A 19,111-nucleotide genomic window follows, 5' to 3' on the forward strand; every position below is an offset into this window, starting at 1 on the left:
GACTACACGTGTAAAATTAGAGACATCCCAATTGGTAGGTTGTGTGTTCAACAGTGGAGACATTTCACATTGGTAGACTGTGTGCAGTAAGAAAAGGTTACTTACCTGCGGTAACAATATTACTCTGTCTACCTGCAGATGTCTCACCTGAAGAATAATTCCAGACTGGAACCGGAAACTTCACAACTCCCACATTGCCAGCAAGATGTGCTGGCTTTGTATCTGCTCCATAAACTGTAATGTTTAGCAAATGTGTGCAGAGATGCCCATGTTGCTGTTTTGCATATCTCTGCTCCTAGCATCGCCCTGCCACGAGTCAAAGTGGTTGATTTGGCTCTGGTAGAATATAGTCTGATCCCTTCCAGAGTGTCTTTCTTGGCCTAAGCATAACAGGTCTTAATGCAGAGTATTGTCCATTGGGATAGAGTCCTCTTCAGATCAGCTTTCCCTTTCTTGGCACCAAAATAGCCCACAAAGAGCTGGTCACCCAGTCTTATTTCCTTGGTACGATCAAGGTAGTAGTTGATAGTTCATCTAGGGTCCTACATATGCAACCTCTCCTCCTCCTTTGTGGGATGTGGTGAGAGATAAAAGAACAGATGTGTTATGGACTGACTACACCAATTTGTCAGGATAAAAGGAGGTGAAAGGCAGGCAAGAGCTGAGAGCCTGCAACTCACCTGCCTGTCTTGCCAAAGTAATGGCCATTAAAAAGACAGTTTTTAATGTCAACATTCTTAAAGGGCAACACTGCAGGGGCTCAAACAGAGGCCCCATTTGAAAAGTTAAAACAAGGTTGAGATCCCACTGAGGGTCAACAAATGGAGTTGAAAGGACACAGATGTGTTAATCCCTTCAGGACAAACATCACAATCAGGGACTTAAACAAGGAAGATGGGTCAGTAAAAGAGAGGAACAACGACATGCAGCTAAACTGTCCTTGACAGTTCACACTGAACAACCTGTACTGGGACACATTTTTGTCCACCCACCAAGCAACAATATTACTCCATCTCCCTTCAGGGACTAAGGTGCATACCAGCCACCCCAACCCCCTCTCTGGGAGAGTAAATCTGATCTGATGGCAACTTCAGCGGGTAAGATAAAGAACACTGACATTCTGCGTATCGCACCCTCGGTCAATCGATTGTAATGAGAATGAATGGTGCACGATCTTTGTGAAATTGACAAATAAAGGGTATGGGTGAAGCACATAATGCAGCTGAAAGTTCCACTTCAACTAAAAGGCATTCTCCCAAGGCTCCCCTCAACAGATACTGGAGGTCAAAGCTGGCATTGAGCATTTTCTGAAGAGACAAAGAAGTCCACTTCAGGGGTGCCCCACTGGGCGAAGATGCCCTAGACTACCTCTAGTATGAAAAGCCATTTGTGTTTGGCAAGATAATGCTGGCTCAAGCTATTGGCTCTGTGATTAAGAGACCTTACTAGGTGATTAACCTGATCTCTTGATGGTGTGCTCAAGACCACAGTCTCAACGCTTTCAGACAAAGGAAGTGAGCTCCTACTCCCCCTTTCTTGTTTACTTACCACATCGCTGTTGTGTTGTCCATCAAGACCGCGACAAACTGACCTTGGATGGAGGTGAGAAAGGCTTTGAGGGCCTGCTGAATTGCCGGCAGTTCTAACTGGTTTATGTGGAGAGCCTGCTCTTCCAGAGATCAAAGATCCACCAGATGAGCTTCCCACTCGGAGGTGGACGCATCCGTCATTACCATATTCACAGCTGGAAGAGTATCAAAGGTCATCCACAAATCATGTTTATTTTATCCCACCCACCAAACTAACTCCACTGCTGCTCTGGGAGAGCTTATGATTGAGTCCGACAGGTCTCCCTCATATTGCTGCCATTATATGCAGAGACATCATTACAGAGGTCACATGTACCAACACCTATAAATATGAGAACTCTCAAAACTAGAACTCTTGCACCTTGCTGGAAATATGGGACCATTTCTCAGATGTTGATTATCCTCTGACACAATGGACAGGCACATAGAGTATGGTATCCAGCAATTACTGTATGAACTGGTGTCACTGGGATGGCCTCAGGTGAGATTTGGGCTAATAGATCGAAAAGCCTAGGTCGAACAGTAGAGATAATATTGACAGCAGATGGTGAGTCACCATCTCCAGCAACCCAGCTTTGATTAAATATGCATCCGGGTATGGGGAAATTTGGATATCCAACTTTTGGGGGTGAGCTGCAACTGCTGCCAATACCTTCATGAAGACTTGTGGTGAAGATGTGTAGCCAAATGTGGGCACCGCAAATTTGTAGTGCTTTGAACCCACTACAGAGCACAAGTACTTCAGATGCACCAGAGGATAAGTATATGTAAGTATGTATCTTGCAGGTTCAGTGATACCATTCAGTCTCCAGCTTCCAACACCAGTGATACATGACTTAGGGATTTGATTGTTTACCTACTGAGGTGAAGGTTGAAGATTCTGAAGACTAACATATGAGAGAGACTGCCGTAATTTCTGTGGACAAGGAAGTATCTAGAATAACTGTAGGAAAGTACCATCTTGCCTGGCATGTTACCCCCATTTTCACTATATGTATGTTTGTTTTTGTCTGTGTGTCACTGGGATCCTGCTAGTCAGGACCCCAGTGGTCATAAAGTATGCCCTGTATGTGTTCCCTGTGTGGTGCCTAACTGTATCACTGAGGCTCTGCTAACCAGAACCTCAGTGTTTATGCTCTCTCTGCTTTTAAAATTGTCACTGCAGGCTGGTGACTAATTTTACCAATTTTACCTATTCTGATTGGCACACTGGAACACCCATATAATTCCCTAGTATATGGTACCTAGGTACCCAGGGTATTGGGGTTCCAGGAGATCCCTGTGGGCTGCAGGATTTCTTTTGCCACCCATAGGGAGCTCAGACAATTCTTACACAGGACTGCTACTGCAGCCTGAGTGAAATAACTTCCACGTTATTTCACAGCCATTTTACACTGCACTTAAGTAACGTATAAGTCACCTACATGTCTAACCCTCAGGGCAAATTCCCCGGACGTTGTGAGTGCGGGGACACCATTGCACGTGTGCACTACATATAGGTCAATATCTATATGTAGCGTCACCATGGTAACTCCGAACATGGCCATGTAACATGTCTAGGATCATGGAATTGTCACCCCAATACCATTCTGGATTCGGGTGGACAATTCTATGCATCCCCGGGTCTCCAGCATAGAGCCCGGGTAATGCCAAACTAACTTTCCAGGGTCTCCACTGCAGCTACTGCTGCTGGCAACCCCTCAGACAGGTTTCTGCCTCCCTGGGGCCTGGGCAGTCTGGTCCCAGGAAGGCAGAACAAAGGATTTCCTCTGAGAGAGGGTGTTACACCCTCTCCCTTTGGAAATAGGTGTGAAGGGCCTGGGAGGAGTAGCCTCTCCTGCCTCTGGAAATGCTTTGAAGGGCACAAAACTGGACAAAGGAAAGGGGAGTGACACCTCCCCTGACCCGCACCTCCCAGGGGAGGTTCCCAGAGCTCCTCCAGTGTGTCCCAGACCTCTGCCATCTTGGATGCAGAGGTGTGAGGGCACAATGGACTGCTCTGAGTGGCCAGTGCCAGCAGGTGACGTCAGAGACCCCTCCTGATAGGTGCTTACCTTTCTCTGTAGTCAATCCTCCTCTGTGGGCTATTTAGGGTCTCTCCTGTGGTTATCTCACCAGATAACGAATGCAAGAGCTCACCAGAGCTCCTCTGCACTTCCCTCTTCGACTTCTGCCAAGGATCGACCGCTGACTGCTCCAGGACGCCTGCATAACCGCAACAAAGTAGCAAGAAGACTACCAGCAACATTGTAGCACCTCATCCTGCTGGCTTTCCCAACTGTTTCCTGGTGGTGCATGCTCTGCAGGCTGTCTGCATTCACCCTGCACTGAAAGCCAAGAAGAAATCTTCTGTGGGTAGACGGATTCTTCCCCTTGCCAACGCAGGCACAAAACTTCTGCATCGCCGGTCCTCTGGGTCCCCTCTCATCCTGACGAGCGTGGTCCCTGGAACACAGGAGCTGGGTCCAAGTGTCTCTGTGGAAGACTTCTTGTTGCAGAATGGCGAGGTGATGTGAGATGATGGAAGAAGGCTGGGATATGGTTGAATGCAGGGAAGGGTGTAACCTTCTTGTATGATCTGTAAGACTCAATGGTACAAAGTAACAGCTTTCAAGGGGGGTAGAAAGGAGGACAACCACCCTCCCACACCCTCCCACAGGCTTTGTTTGAGTTTTGGGAAGCAAACTAGGTCTGGATCCCTGGGTGTGAGAGGAAGGAGGATAGGAAGGTGCAAGAAGGTTTCTGGGCCCTTTCTTATGGCTCCTCCTCTACTCTGTTTCACCAGTGGATTCTGTTGTTGCTGAGGTTGTGGCTGAAAGGCTTGTCACTGGTGAAATAGGAAGCCTCACAAAATGTCAAAATTGGTGGTAATCCCTGGAAGGAGGTGCTAACTGGAGTCCTAAGAGGGGGCTGTTGCTTTACTGGTTTTCAAAACGCTCAAGCGCCAAATGTGCCTTATCTCGAAACAGCATATATCCAGTCTACTATTAAACTAGCTTGGATACTAGAGAAGTTTGACATTTATAGCCAAGCATTCCTGAGAATTGAGACGGAGGTGCCCATGGCTCAGGCAATAGAGACGTTGGTATCCAGTCCTCATTTTATGATGCGGGTTGGTGTGTTTTGGCCATCCTGGATTACCTACTGAAAGCAGGCTCTCATGTCTTCAGGCAACATCTGAGCCATATCCCATAAAGCATGGGTGTAGGTACTAGAAGGCAGTTTGCATTCAGATATTTAAAAGCCATGTTCCCTGCAGGGAAGGTCTTTTTCCCTCATGCTTTTTGGAACTTTGACCTTAGAAAGGTCCTAGCTGACTGTCCCGATGACTGTCATTCTTGTATGATAAAGTTCTCTGGTGAAGGGTGAAACAAAAGGAACAAAAAACTCCAGTAGCAGGGCTGTGGCAGCAAGCTATCTGTCTCTTAACTGCTGGAGCAGAAGTGGATTTTCCTCATGCTGCTAGAACTGGGTCTAGGAGGGCTTATATGAGAGACAGTAGATATTCTGTTGTAGGGACTGCCGGAAGGAGTTCTTCCGTAGAACATTGGAGTAAACCTGAATTTCAGCACTTCAGCTGCCTTCTTAACCAAAGAGTGGCAAGCCATGACCTCTGGTGAGGGGGGTCCTGCTGGGAAGTCTATTTCCATTTCTGGGGATGCGTCCAGCCGACATGCAGATGACAGTCCTAAAAATTCTTGGCCAAGAGAGCCGGCCTCCTATTCACATAAAACATATAAATTCAGAGGGTCAGAGTCTGATCCGAGCAGTTCATGAACCTGCTGTCTTTAATACTTTTCCTCCTGTAGGATCTGTGTCTCTGTCTGTGACCTTTGTTGTGGTACAACTTTGTGAACTGGCGCTGATGTTGCCAGGGGTGTTGTTGGTGGCAACCTTGGCAGAAGTGATGGTGAAGGCAGATGTGGTGCAGTTTATCAAAGGGTTGGGTCAAAGCATGGATTAAAGTCCTTCCTGGTGGTACGGAGCAGAGTGGCTTCAGGGCCAATGCCATAAGGACCGGGAGGCCATTTGGTGCTATTGGGTCAAAAGTGTGCCGAGTTACGTCAAAGCTCTAGCAAACAAGGAAAACATGGCATTAACAAATGCAGTCAGATTCAATCCTAGTGTGGAAATTAGGAAAGGACTGGCACTAGTAAGTCAGAGCTAGGTTAAGATGATCTGGACTGTTCCAGGGCTGGGTCCAGAGTGAGGTCATCCGACTCCATAGGGATGAGCGCCAGCTCTGAAGATGAAGATGCAGAAGGAGTCTAAGATTCTCAGGGTGACCTACCCTTGGAGCATTTCTTGTGTTTCCTGTGTTTTCTTTTTTCACCACTGGAAGAATGCGTTAAGGGTGAGGTCGATTGAAGCCTGGAACAGCAACAACTTCACTTCTCATCCCTGGCCTGGGACAAGAAGAGCTTTCCTTCATGCTTTCTGATGGCCTTCGGGTGCATTTTCTGACAGGATTTGCAGAATCAGGAGTCATGGTCCGAACTAAGGCACCAAAGACAGATACACTGTGGGTCAGTGAGGGACATGATTCCCCCCAATCCCTACAAGGCATAGTACAACACAAAAAAAATATGTTGCGAGGAAAATTTGCGACTGTAGAGAGAGCGCTTTCATCTCTGCATCGAAGATGTGGTAAAAGGGGAAATAATGTCACTTTGGAGTTAATACGAAGCAAGTGCTCCCTACCCGTGACGTTCCTGGGTCCAGTTTGGCAGCTGGGATTATTCTACAGGTGAGGTATCTGCAGGTACAAGTATCCATCAGAAAGGTAGAGCAAGAGTGTCAAACACCCTCCCCTACACAGTTATGTGCAGAAAACTTTACAAGCCCTTTACTTGCGTAGTGTGTTTTCTGAATTTAGGATTTTTTTAATTGGTCAGGCATGCCTGTCAGATTGAAAATATCCTCTATTTAGGAAGAACCTGTGGAAAACTGGTGTCCTTCACTGTTTTTCGGTACAAATGCAATCTTAGGTATATTCTCCATATGTGGATTTTGGGTGACCATCTGGAGACATACTTGGTGTACTTGTTAAATTAGATGTACATGTTAAATTAGAGTCATTTCCATTGATAAGGTATGTGCCTTGCAGGACTCATCTTTTAGTGCTAGGCTGTGAGCCCTCACCCAGAGACGCCTGCCATTGATGAGGTATGTGAGACAAATAGAAGCATTCTCTGTCTGTAAGGCATACCTCCCAAACTCAACAAATGCCCCTCAGTGTAGGGCGCCAGTGTGAAGCTGCCTCCACTGACAATATATGCAGCACTATTTCATGAGGCATTAATTTCATCATTTGATTAGCAGTATCCATATTTAATAGTGCAACAAATCGTCAACGTGTAAATATCTACAACAAGAAGCTCAATGGATCAATGTGCAGGTGGTGAGCAGCTTAATATTTGTCCTGGTACAAAATAAAGGAATCAAAACGTAACTTAATAACATGATTCATTACCCCTTTTCCCTGCACGTTGGTGAAACATCAACAAGTCTAGCTTCAGCCATCGGTACTCTTTTTAAACTTAATCAGATTCGGTAGCTGCCTAGCAGTCTGGATATTTCTGATTCTCATGCGGTTAAGAGCCTGGACAGTTCAAGTCGTCTGCCATATTTGGTCCTTCTAAAAGCCGTGAGTGATCCAAATCTAGCACCTAGACCAGTGTTCATAATGTTGTAAATGTACTGTGCATGCACTATCATATAAGTAAGGACTGTCAGAGGAACCATGCATCAGCTCTCTGATCCTCTCTCCATGTTTTGGGGATATGTTCAACTTCAATTTTTTCAATATGCATACATTTAACTAGAGCAGAGCTGTATCACTACTCCTCTTCCAGTGGTTTGCGGCACCCGGAGAGCTCAATGTGTTCTGCAGTACTGCAGAGGGGCCAATTAGTATACATTTTTGTCCACTCATTTCAGACTTTGCAGACCATGAATTTAGCCAGTAACTATGATGGATGAAGCAGGACTACAAAATATGCAAGATGTTGTCATTCTGCTGTCCACATCTCCAACTGCCACGGTCTTTGTGTAGCCTTGGAGGGGACATGTGCCAATCCTCTACTACCTAAAAAATGCTAAATGTCAAACAGGATTCACACAGTCCTCTGTCATGGGACGAAAACAATGTAGGCTGTTCTTCCTCTGAATAGTCTTTTGAAAGTCTGTCCTGCAATTTATGTCTGAATGACAAATCTATAGGTTTGGAAAATAGCTTTCTTATTGAAGTAGCATACAGCCCAGAGACTACACCTCTTTCATATCACCATTTTCCAAAGTACATGTGTATCAGGTAATAGTTACCGGCAGCCCTTTCAACTGTGGCTAATATATCATATTTGAGACATTTTCATGTCTTGTTCAGGCTCAATTGAAATTCCAATGCAAGTGTTTAAAAATATTTCAGTTAATCTTCTGCTATATCTGTTTCACTCATAGAATATCCCTGGAGGACCAGTTTGACCACTGAATGGTCGACCATTGATTAGGTGTTTTGCATTGTTCCAGACTACTGTGTTCTGCTCCACTGACATATTTTGTCATTCGTACACAATGTCAGGTCCTTCTGCTCCTCTACCAGGCAGTGTTCAATGACAACCCATTCTTGGATTCCATTCCTTGTAGTAAAATGATATGGGATTTTTTTTAGAGATACTGTGTCTTGCTATACGTTTCAAAGAGGGAGTGACAGTCTCTTTGGAGTAGCTTAGGCATGGAGTTTTTGCTTTCAGAGCTTTCGCTTGGTCTTATTCCATGGGTATTTTTTTTTTATTTCATGACAACACACATCACTCAACAGCCTCTAGATGGAAAGTGTTCAGAAAATTGTTCAGCAAGCTAGGTTATCAGGGTATATACACAAGCCACAGCTTCACCACCAAAATAAATTGCAATCTTGGCCACTTGCTTGACAAAAAATGATGAATGATTTCTTACAATGGAAGAATCTGCAGGAGTACGGGTGAACTTTGTTAAGATGATGATGGAACAAATTTTAAATTACATTTTCAGAATTTTTTCTATTTGCTTCACAATTGATCTTCAGAATATGTCAAACCTTAGGTCGCAGAATGGGCCTCAGTCTTTTTCCCTCCAATGTCCGGTCTGCCAGTGTGATTCGAAATAGGGTCTAAAGTAAGTTCCAATCGACCCGTCTACTTTAGAAGCACTAAATTCCCCAAATAGTCTCTTTTGTTTGGCACAATAGTCAGACTTTGAGTTGTTTGGGGCATATATAGAACCAATTAAACATGTCATGTCTAGGAGGGGGATTTCCCCAAAAATATATCTAATTGAACAGTAAGAAAAGTTAGGAATTTACAGAAGAGATTATGCATTTCTTCTTTCCAGTAGCTCGATGATGATAGTGTCCTAGGGGATGAGAGAGTTGCTTTGCCAGAGGTTTATAGAACATTCTCCACATAGTATCTCTTCATCCTTTTGGATTTCTTTTGGCATAAGTGCATTTACGGCATTAATATAGCTACTGTTTTGATGGTGGCCAGAGACAAGTGTTTTATGTCTTTTAATGCAGCTTGAGAGACCATTTATATTTAACACATAGGACTTAAATTATTCTGTATACTATATAACCATACCCTGTGAGCCCTATCCACTTCGGGTTCATGAACATCTGACGCTTATTAAGACTCTTAATTATGACGCCAAAGCCCAAACCACAGTTGACAGAGGGTGAAGAGTGTTGTGATTAAGATAAGTACTTAAGGTGGGTCAAAATCCGATTATGGGCCTGATTTACATCTCAGCAGATGGCATACTCCATCACACACACACAACAGATATCCGGTCCACTATATTATAATCCCCGCAGAATATAATGGGATCGTAATACAGTGGACAGGATATTTGTCATGTTTGTGACGGAGTATTACCCTCCATCAAGATCTAAATCAGGGCCTTTATTTGGTTTGCTCACAGAGTAGGTCGATCAGCTACATAAGTACTACAAAGGTTCAAAATGGAAGGCAGATCAAACCTATACAAGAACAACTGCTGCACATCTAACTTGAACTGGCAGGCTGTACATCAGACAGCCTTTCATACCTTCATGCTGAACCAGTATAGGTACAAAAGTCTAACAAGTAGTGATCCTTGCAGTTCTGCAATGTTGATGAATACAGAGACTGCCCTTAAGTTTATCAATGGATGGGGCACTCATGAGCCTTGAATTTGTGTTGTGGCAACGCCTTTTCATGTTTTTGGTCTTTCATTGTACCTCTCTTGTCATGATGAGACACTTGAGTAGACAGAGTGCTCTTCTGCATGTGTTGCACTGCAATCATCTGTGGTTCCACATTACTTTGGAAGTAGGTGAGATTTCTATTGCAGACGTTCAAGAGATTCTTGGAAGTAGTCAAGGCAAATTTGCCAGGATAATTGTACTCTTAAGATTTCCCACATATTGTTATGAGTCACTAATTTATTACACACATTAGTTTCTTAGAAGAACGCTGGACAGAAGATTTTATATTCCTTATGATTATAGGGTCCATGTTCCTTGGCATTTAAACATTTTGTCCTGCATGCTAGTGATGTGGCAAATAGGCAAGGATAGGTCTATCTGTATCTTTCTTTGCCACATGACATGAACATATCACATGAACTTGGGAGGGGATTTAAATTTCAAGTCCATAACATTTATGGTGAATTTCATGTGAAAAGGCACCATATCAGTCTCTTCTTCCTTTTCAGGTACCACAAATATTTGCATTGTCCTACTTTTGTATTCTAGGTCTACTGACTTCTTGTGATGGTTCCAGATTTTTTCACCCTAGCGAGGGTCTGGTATAGCCAGTCATGGACTACATTCAGGCCCATATTTATGGACTTTGTGCTGCAGGGCAGCACAGCAATTGACCTTGCTGCATTTTCCTGCATCACAGGGAAAGAGCAGGAATGTGTGGTATTTAAAAGAATACCGCACATTGCAGTCCTCTCCCCTGCGCTGGCAAACTTTAGATAACCTAGCACCAATGAAGTCAGCCTTGCCCCATGGTGCAACGGTACCTGCATTGCATGCAGGATTGTTTTTGTGCAGGAAGGAGCACACATGTGATCTCCTCATGGAGAGTGGGGTAAATCTGGTGAAGAGCCAACATTCAAAACTTAATCCATTTTATGAATTTGTTCAATGCCCTGAGATCTAGTATAGGGCAGTATTCCATTTGATTTTCTGATTTTCAAATTAGAAAGTAACAGAAATAAACTCTTTTTTTCAGGAAAGGCCAGACCTATTCCATGGCTTCTTTTATTAAAAGGGTGCAGACTTCTACACAAAGCAACTATATATATTATTGATATATCTTCTTAGGAGTAACGCATAGAGGTGTTGATTGGAATCTCAGAGAACAGACATTCTGCACAATATTTAATACCCATTGGCCTCCGGTAATTTTTCTGCACTCCTCTAGAAGGTTGTTAATGCTCCCATATAGTGAAGTGGACAATGGAAGAAGGGAAAGGAGGAAATCACCATTTGGCTGGATTTACTGCTGTAGCAGCCATGGGTTGTTGTCAGCCTTCTCCTTTCATTAGAGAATGCGGTTGACAGTATCTCTGATAATGAGACTGTTGGTGGGACTACTGCAGTGAGTGAGGGATTTGAATAATTTTTTGTGGGTAGCATTTGTCTTAAGGATTGTGGGACTCATTTATGAGGAAATTACACAGCGTGGCACAGCAAGCCAGCTTACTGCACCGTGCTGCATCATTTTGAAAGTGCAGGGATGCGTTGTATGAAATATGATGGATCCCTGAACCTTCCTGGCGCACAAACTGTTGCCTGGTGTCAATGCATTGCTGAGATGATTGTTTATGTACGGGAAGGGACACCTTCCTACACATAAACAATCGTTAATGGGGTTTTCCCCTCTCTATGTGTGCAGTAGAATCCAGCACACATAGAAAGAGCAAAAAACAAGGAGAAATTAAAGCATTTCTCCTCTGATTTATTCCTAGCCTTGTAAATCTGGGAATGTGTCAGTTTCCATCAGGTTCCATGGGTGTTGTATGGGAGCACCCATGACAACATCCCTGGAACGCCAGTTTCACGCACAGTTATGCGTGAAATGGGGCCGTATTTATAAGGCCATGAAAAGCCATGCAAGCTGGCTTAGCGTGACCTTATAAATATTGGCTGCCGCACTGCGCCACAAGATCATCAAAATAATGACACTCCAGTGGCACAGTGTGCCACTAGGGCCTTGTAAATGAGGCCCTTTATATATGTTTCTTGTACTCCTTTCACAAATAAAGGGCCACATCTTTATAGGTCTCCATCTCCAACATCATCCATTGCATCTGGACATTCGCATGGTTCCTGAACAGAGTAGTGTGACCAAGACCATTATCCTCTCTTGTAGGACCTCAGTAATATCCTGTTTGTCTTTTCGGGCATTTTCTCGTGAAAGCATTGAGAGTATCCTAGAAAGACCTGTCATAGTGAACAAGCAAAGCAGTGGCACTTAGGGTTAAGAGAAAATGACGGTGCACGTTGCTGCGCCAAATTTGGCAGCGCCGCGCACCGTCATTTTCACAGTGTAGGGATATGCCGTATTTAATAGAACACGGTGCACCCCTGTGTTTCCCCCTGCTCCGGCACTGAATTTGCTGCAGAATGCAGCACACATAGAAAGATAAAAAATAAGGAGAAATTAAGGCATTTTGCCTCGTTGCGCCATGCTAACACCACTGCTGGGGTGGTGTTAGATTTTGGGGCTACCTCAGGTGGGGCAACATAAAAATTCAATGGCTGTTGCTGTGGCATGCCTGCAGCAACACCCATTGCACACCCCTTCAACGCAATGTTCTGCCTGTGAAGGGGACGTAACGTATTTACAAGGTGGCATTAAGCCACAAAAAGTGGCTTAGCGCCACCATGTAAATACGGTGTAGTGCATAGCGCCACCGGAGCGTTACTAAAAGTGACTCTCCGGTGGCACTAGAGGCTCTTAAATAATTAAATATGCCTTTAACTGTTTTCATCACAGCTTCTCAGCCACTGCAGAACTCTCTGCCAGATGCAACCACCTACTCACTTTTTTTCTGTTGGGACTTTAGAAGATGGGAAGGTAGGACAGGTTTTCTTGCAATTGTTATTATGACAAAATCTGGCAGTATGTCAGTCATCAGCAAGAGAGTGTCCAATTCAGGAGACTTATACTTATTCTGCAAATGTACTGGAACAGATTTTGCTACTGCTGGAGTAAGAACTAATTACATCAGAGGATCAAGGAGTCCTGGCACTAGTAGAAGCCAAGTATTAGACACCACTTGGAGCAAGATCTCGAAGATGACTTAAGTCTTTGGTTGAGTTACAGGAATGGAGGTATTCAGCTTGGTAGCTCCTCTTACCAAAACTTTCTTAAAGGTGCTGATGACATGAGTAATTGAGGCTCCCTGAAAGTGAGATAATGAGAACATTGTAGAATACTGATGAATTGAAAATACAGATGAATTGAAAAGGAAGAAAAATCAGAGAAAGCATGGGAATACCTTGAACGCTGAGAAGATTTAGATCACCTTGTTGATTTAGAGCGACAAGTAAATCTACAGTTGCGGGATCTAGACTAATAACAAGGTGACGGGTGAAGTCAATGACACTGGTGTGTTCTGTGATGAGGACTTCTAAAACATCTTCTGGTAGTTCTGTATCATAAAAATCCTGGACTTGTAACAGATGTCTAAGGAACACCACTAGGTGACTGTGGTACTTTTGGTAGAAGCAGCGTATGTGTCTCCGTCTTAGGAGATCCAGGCGCAGTAGACAGGGAGAACTACTCTAGGTGCAGGAGTTACCCAAGATGGATGAGATACAAGCAAAACTCCATGCTCAGGTAATGAGCCAAAGTGAAGGAGACATCCATGCTGGAGGTAATTCTCTGGTAGGAGTATGTCCAGGAATGTTCAATGCCAGGCATACATAGCACCCATCTCTTTTTCAGTCTGCAGGCCCATTCTGCTTATAGATGGAGTGATGTGCTAGAAAAGGAATCCCTTGATGTTGAGTGCCTTCTCAAGAATGATAGTCTTTGATGCATACTTCCTTGTCCTTAGCATCTGTCCCTTCTCGACATTGAGTCAACTTTGACATAATGATCCCCTGACGCTGACCGGGTGCTTCTTCTTCTCTTCCTCTATCATCTTTCCCTCTGTTTCCCAGTTACTGTCTTTGAAAATGAAAGAAGAAGCACATATAGAGGCTGTACACTCTCATTGTCTCTGAGTTCTTTTAGGTGCCTCTTCAGATTTGCATCAGTCTTTTTGAAAGCCACGTAGCATAATCTTTTAATTATCTTTTAAAGTTCTTGTGGACTTGTTCTTACATAATTTGCAGGAGTCAGGACAATATGATTCAGGAAGGCACAAAATCCAGACAGCATGATAGACAGTTTTGTCTTTATTTATTTAAAGTAGCAGCACAATTTTTCCCACAATTTCAGGCTTCGCATTATTAGTTTACATTTTGCCTATTCAGAGTTTAAAGCCACAATGTTCTTTTACTGACTTTGTTTCCATCTAAAATTAGTTTTTGTTTAAAGTAAATTGACCAACATAGCCTTTCGTAGGCTAAATACAAAATCCCACACATGGGCGAGACAAATCCGTGCTTATGACTAATAATGAGAACCCCCTGGAGGAGAACCTTTGTTTCTGATCGATCTCTCAAACTGTGCAACATTAACAACTGCTGACATTAGAACAAAAGTAGTTTCATGACAATTCTTTTAGCTCTAACACGATAAAAAGACTGTGCCATCGGTATGATGAATCAGTTACCAGAGTATATCTTTTGTATTTCTCATTCTTGTAGAATGCTCCCCTTTTATTCAAAATCCATGTAAAAAAACTATGGGTATTTTATTTCTCAAAAGATCAGCTGTGTCACTGCTAACCAAACAATTTCTCTCATGTGCTTTGATGCTTCTAGAGTGTCTCCTGCCATATTTCTATGACCCCTCCTCCCTCTTCTCAGCCAGTGCAGAGCACCGTACTGGATGTTGTTCCTGCAGCAACAATCAGATCCACTGGTTACTGTTGACTTGAGTCCGACTCTTATTATGCATACTATGTGATCTGACAGTGAGTCAGCAGGTGGGCTTGTGGATGGGTAAGGTTTGGTGTCACTTGTGTGCCACTTTGCATCCCACTTTCCACCTACTGGATATGGAGCATCTTCAAGTACTTCACCCTGTTTATGATCATCTATTTGGTAACCTTTCTACAAGGGGAAAGTAGATTGTCTGGGTAGTATAGGTTGTCATGGAGGCAGCTGTGCTGGCGCCTCAGAATATATCAGAAGAATTAGGTTACTTACCAGTAACTGCAGTTCTCCAGTCTTTCATAGATTCACATGCTTGAATCATTCCCATCATCGAACTGGGAGTCCCATGGTAGACATAGGGGCTCATTTACAACAAACTTGTGCATTGATCATGATGTGCCAGTTCATTTGCACCACCCTGTGCCCCCTTAAGGACGCCATGGTAGAACTGTATTTACAGTACCGTGCACCATGGCACTCCTTAGAACTAGAGTCAAAAATGTTAACGCCTGTCCAGCAAAGCTCGGGGAGTCCCATTTAAGCAGGTGTTAAAAATGATGCTAGATTGGCAGAGTGAAATCTTGTAGCTCAAAGAACAGCATTTATTCCAGAGACCAACATACGTCAGATTTTGATGCAAAAGTGTTTGGTAAAAAATAGGTAAACCTGAACTGGGGCAGGGCAAGTCACATGTCAATCTATGAAAAATTCAAGGATTGGAAAACTACTGTTATAACCAATATTATTCTTCTCCATTATTGGATCTCTTATTGATTCACATGCTTGAACCAGAATAGCAAGTTGTAAATATACAGTGCACATTTTAAAATGGATGGTGGGTATGCAAATTAAAAAGGGTTCTTCTCAATGAAAGAGAACATAGAAAGGTGCCTCTCCCACTGCAGCATCCCTCTGCACTGTTGAATCCAGATAGTAATGTTGAGTAAACATTTGTCTGTTCTTCAAGGTTGCTGCCCTGCAGATGTTGACAAAAGACCCTGCAGTGAACAGGACAAATGATAAGGACACACATTTTTGTAATGAGCTGTAACATTCCCTTGTACAGGATGGCCGACCTTATTATTACAGTACACTATGGCAATGAACACCCAAGGAGCCAATATTTACTTTGAGATGGATTGTCGTTTCCTAGGAGGACCCTAGGTTATAAGTAACTGATCAGATCTCCTGAAGTATTTTGTCTTGTCCAAATAGAATTTTAGGCATCTTTTAAAATTAATTCATATGAAGCACTCTTCTCTGCTGATGTATTGGGATTCTTGAGGACATTTTAGGAACCACAGGTTCATTTAAATTGTATTTTCACAGTACTTTGGGGATAGCATGATGGTTTGACATTAAGATGACTATCACTGTGAAATTGCAAGGAGGGATACTTCAATTGCACTTATTATTATTGCAGACGTTAGAGGTAAAAGGAAAGCAATTTTCCAAAAGACACAATTTTTATCCACTTTGTTTGTTGGTTTAAATGGATTTCTCCTAAGTTGAGAAAGGACTGTCTTAAATTGCCAGGGAGATGCTGAAGGTCTCAGTGTTCGGAAGGCCCTTAAAAGTTGTTTAGGAAATTCTTTTAAGAGACTATTGGACTAGAGGTATAACTGGCCCACTGTCCTTCTGAAGGAAGAAATGGCCTCCAAATAGACCTTAAAAGATGTCTGGCTAAAGCCTGGGCATGATAAATGCAGTAAAGTAAGTAGGATTAGGTGTGGGGCAGAAGACAATGGTGCTGGCTGTGCTGACCTGCTCAACAAGTTTAATTAGTAGACAATGCGCTAACTTTGGGTGATATATGCTTGCAGACATCAGGAATCTAAAAGGTGGAATTCATTGTATTCAGAAGCCAAGCTGACAAACTCAAAGCTGTTCGGATCGAGTGCAAGATCTGAACTTCGCTGCGAGATAGAAGATTCAGCAGAGGTGAGAGCAGAATTGGATGGTATTCTGAGTGAAGAATTAGCTATGTGAACCAATATTGCCTCAGCCAGTTTGGGGCGATCAGTGTTAGGTGTCATGGTTCCCTCCCCATTTTGTTCAACAACCTTCATCTTAGGAGCACTGGGAGAAAAGCATAGGCGAAGTTCCCCGATTAAGCTATCAAAAACTCATTCCCCCACAACTCCTAAAGAGTGCACATGATGCAGTAATATCAGCATTTTCAGTTCTCAAGTAGGTCCAGATTTGCATCATGCTGCAGAGAGATGTGTTGGCACAACTGGATCCACAGATTGGCTGGCAGAGCTCTTTCATGCCCCTTCCAAGGGTCCAGGACTGGGGTGGGCACACTTGAAAAGGTAGGTCTCACAGATGCCAGAGTCAAGGTGCTGAATTCAAAGTTGTTGGAAGAATGTTATGTCCCTGAGGCTTCTGATCAAGGGGCCAGCCAACCAGCCCTCAGAGTCAGTCTGTGTTCCTGAGATTAGAGATGCATGTCCAGTCCTTCTCACACAGGAAAGAGGGTAGCAGGGCAGCACAGCAGGTCAACAGTCCTTCAGAGCAGTAGTCCAGGAGAGTGGTAGTCATCCTTTCAACAGCATTGCATTCCTTCTTCCTAGCAGAGTCCACAGGTTCAAAAGTGTACTGAAGAGCCAGGTCTAAGGATCCAATGTTTATACCTGGTGCCCACTTTGATGTAGAGGAAGCTTATGAAGGCTTCCACCCTCATGAGGTGCCATGCATCCTCTTTCTCCCTGTCCTCGACCCATCTTACCCTTTGTAAGAGTGCTCAGGCAGAGCCTTTGAGATATGCAAATATGTAGGTGACAGCTCCTCCCCTGCGGTAACTCAGGCAGGTCCATCCTGCAACACCTATTTTCCTACTATCTCACTGTATCTGGGAGGAATACACACAGGCCAAATACCAGTTACACCTAGTCATGTGACCCAGGATAAAGGCTGCAGGTCCAAAATAGTTGGGACAAGAAAATGCCAAGTTTCTAAAAGTGGCAATTTCAGAAGTGTGACTTAAAATCCAACTTTACCATTAAAGAGAGTTTCAAATTACAATTCTTTAGAGGCCAAACGCAATTTTTCTACCTGCTCCCAATTGAAAGTAATCACTGATTAAATGTAATAAGGTAATTTAATGCGATACTATGAGAGAGAGAGACCTTGCAGTAGTGAAAAAACAAATTGTAAGAGTTTTATACTACATGAGAAAGTTAAAAGTATGTATCCAACTTTTTAACTGCACACTGTCCTATGGGTGGCTCAAATGGAGGCCTGAGACAAGTTTAAAGGGCTACTTAAGTGGGTAGCAAAATCAGTGCTCCATGTCTACCAGTAGCATTTAATTTACGAGCCCTGGATGCATGTAGTACCAGTTTACTAGGAACTTACAAGTAAATTAAATGTGCCAGCTGGGTCTAAGCTAATTTTGATATGTTTAAAGGAGTGAGCACAAGCACTTTAGGACTTGTTAGCAATGGTAAAGTGCACATGGTCCTAAAAGCCAGTAACAGGTTCAGAAAACAGAAAGGTCAAGGCAAAAGGTTTGGGGTGAACCTGCAGAGATGGCCAGGTACAACATGTGACAATGCTTTACTGGGTGAGGTATGGGGAAGCCGCAGCATTGGTGCAATGTCTTTTCAGAAATTAGCATGTGATGTAAAATGATGTGTCATCATCAGTGCTGTTATCTAATCCATTTCTACACTGTCAATGATGTCATCATAGATGATGTCTTTGTCAATGGTGTCCTCATTAATGAGTCCTTGTTAACTGTGGTCTGGTTGATGCTGTCCTTTTCAATGGTGGTGTTATCAAGAGTGTTCTCATTGCTAGTGTCCTTGATTGTTCTGCCGTTGATAGTGTCCTTGTTGGAATAGGGACTCCCATCAAAGCCAGCAGAAAAAAAGATGATGACAGAGTGCTCTGTTGATGGACTGTTTGGAGTTGGGGTTATTGATTTCAAAAGCTGCTGGAGCTTTTGGGTTCCAGATATTACCTCAGAAGATGTGCTTACCCCTGTCAGTTTTCTTCATCAACTTTCTGTGAATTGTTGGCGTCTGGTCCCTTACGAAAATGTATGCAAGTTGTCTCACATATTTGTTTTAGAAACAAATCTGTGCGTTGAATCTGTTCTTTTTAGAGCAACTAATCCTTGGGGGGGATTTCTTACCTTGCCAGGTGAATCCAAAACAACTGTCTTATTCTCTCTCTGGCCACTCTCTGTCCTTCAGCAATGTGTGGAGAACTTTCTTCAGATTTTGCAGCGTTTGCACTTATGGGCCAAAAAACAGGCAGTACTAGCAGTCTCCACATGGCACATTGCAGACAGTACACAATGCAGAGTTTCCGCAGAGTGCGGAGATTCCCACCACGGGTGCAGCGATTTTAATCCGAATGCAGAGACTGGATGTTTCCCAGGTTAGAATCCACCCACTGCACTATTTACGTCAGTGAAGAGACAATTTCA

General features: G+C 43.4%; 1 protein-coding gene across 1 annotated transcript in view; it reads right to left on the reverse strand.

The window, feature by feature from the left end:
• CACNA1E (calcium voltage-gated channel subunit alpha1 E) overlaps positions 1–19,111 on the reverse strand; it is a 1,379,194-nt gene that overhangs the window by 20,368 nt on the left and 1,339,715 nt on the right. The gene's annotated exons all lie outside the window — the stretch shown is intronic.

Source organism: Pleurodeles waltl, chromosome 4_2, assembly GCF_031143425.1.
Source record: "Pleurodeles waltl isolate 20211129_DDA chromosome 4_2, aPleWal1.hap1.20221129, whole genome shotgun sequence".
NCBI classification, from domain to species: domain Eukaryota; kingdom Metazoa; phylum Chordata; class Amphibia; order Caudata; family Salamandridae; genus Pleurodeles; species Pleurodeles waltl.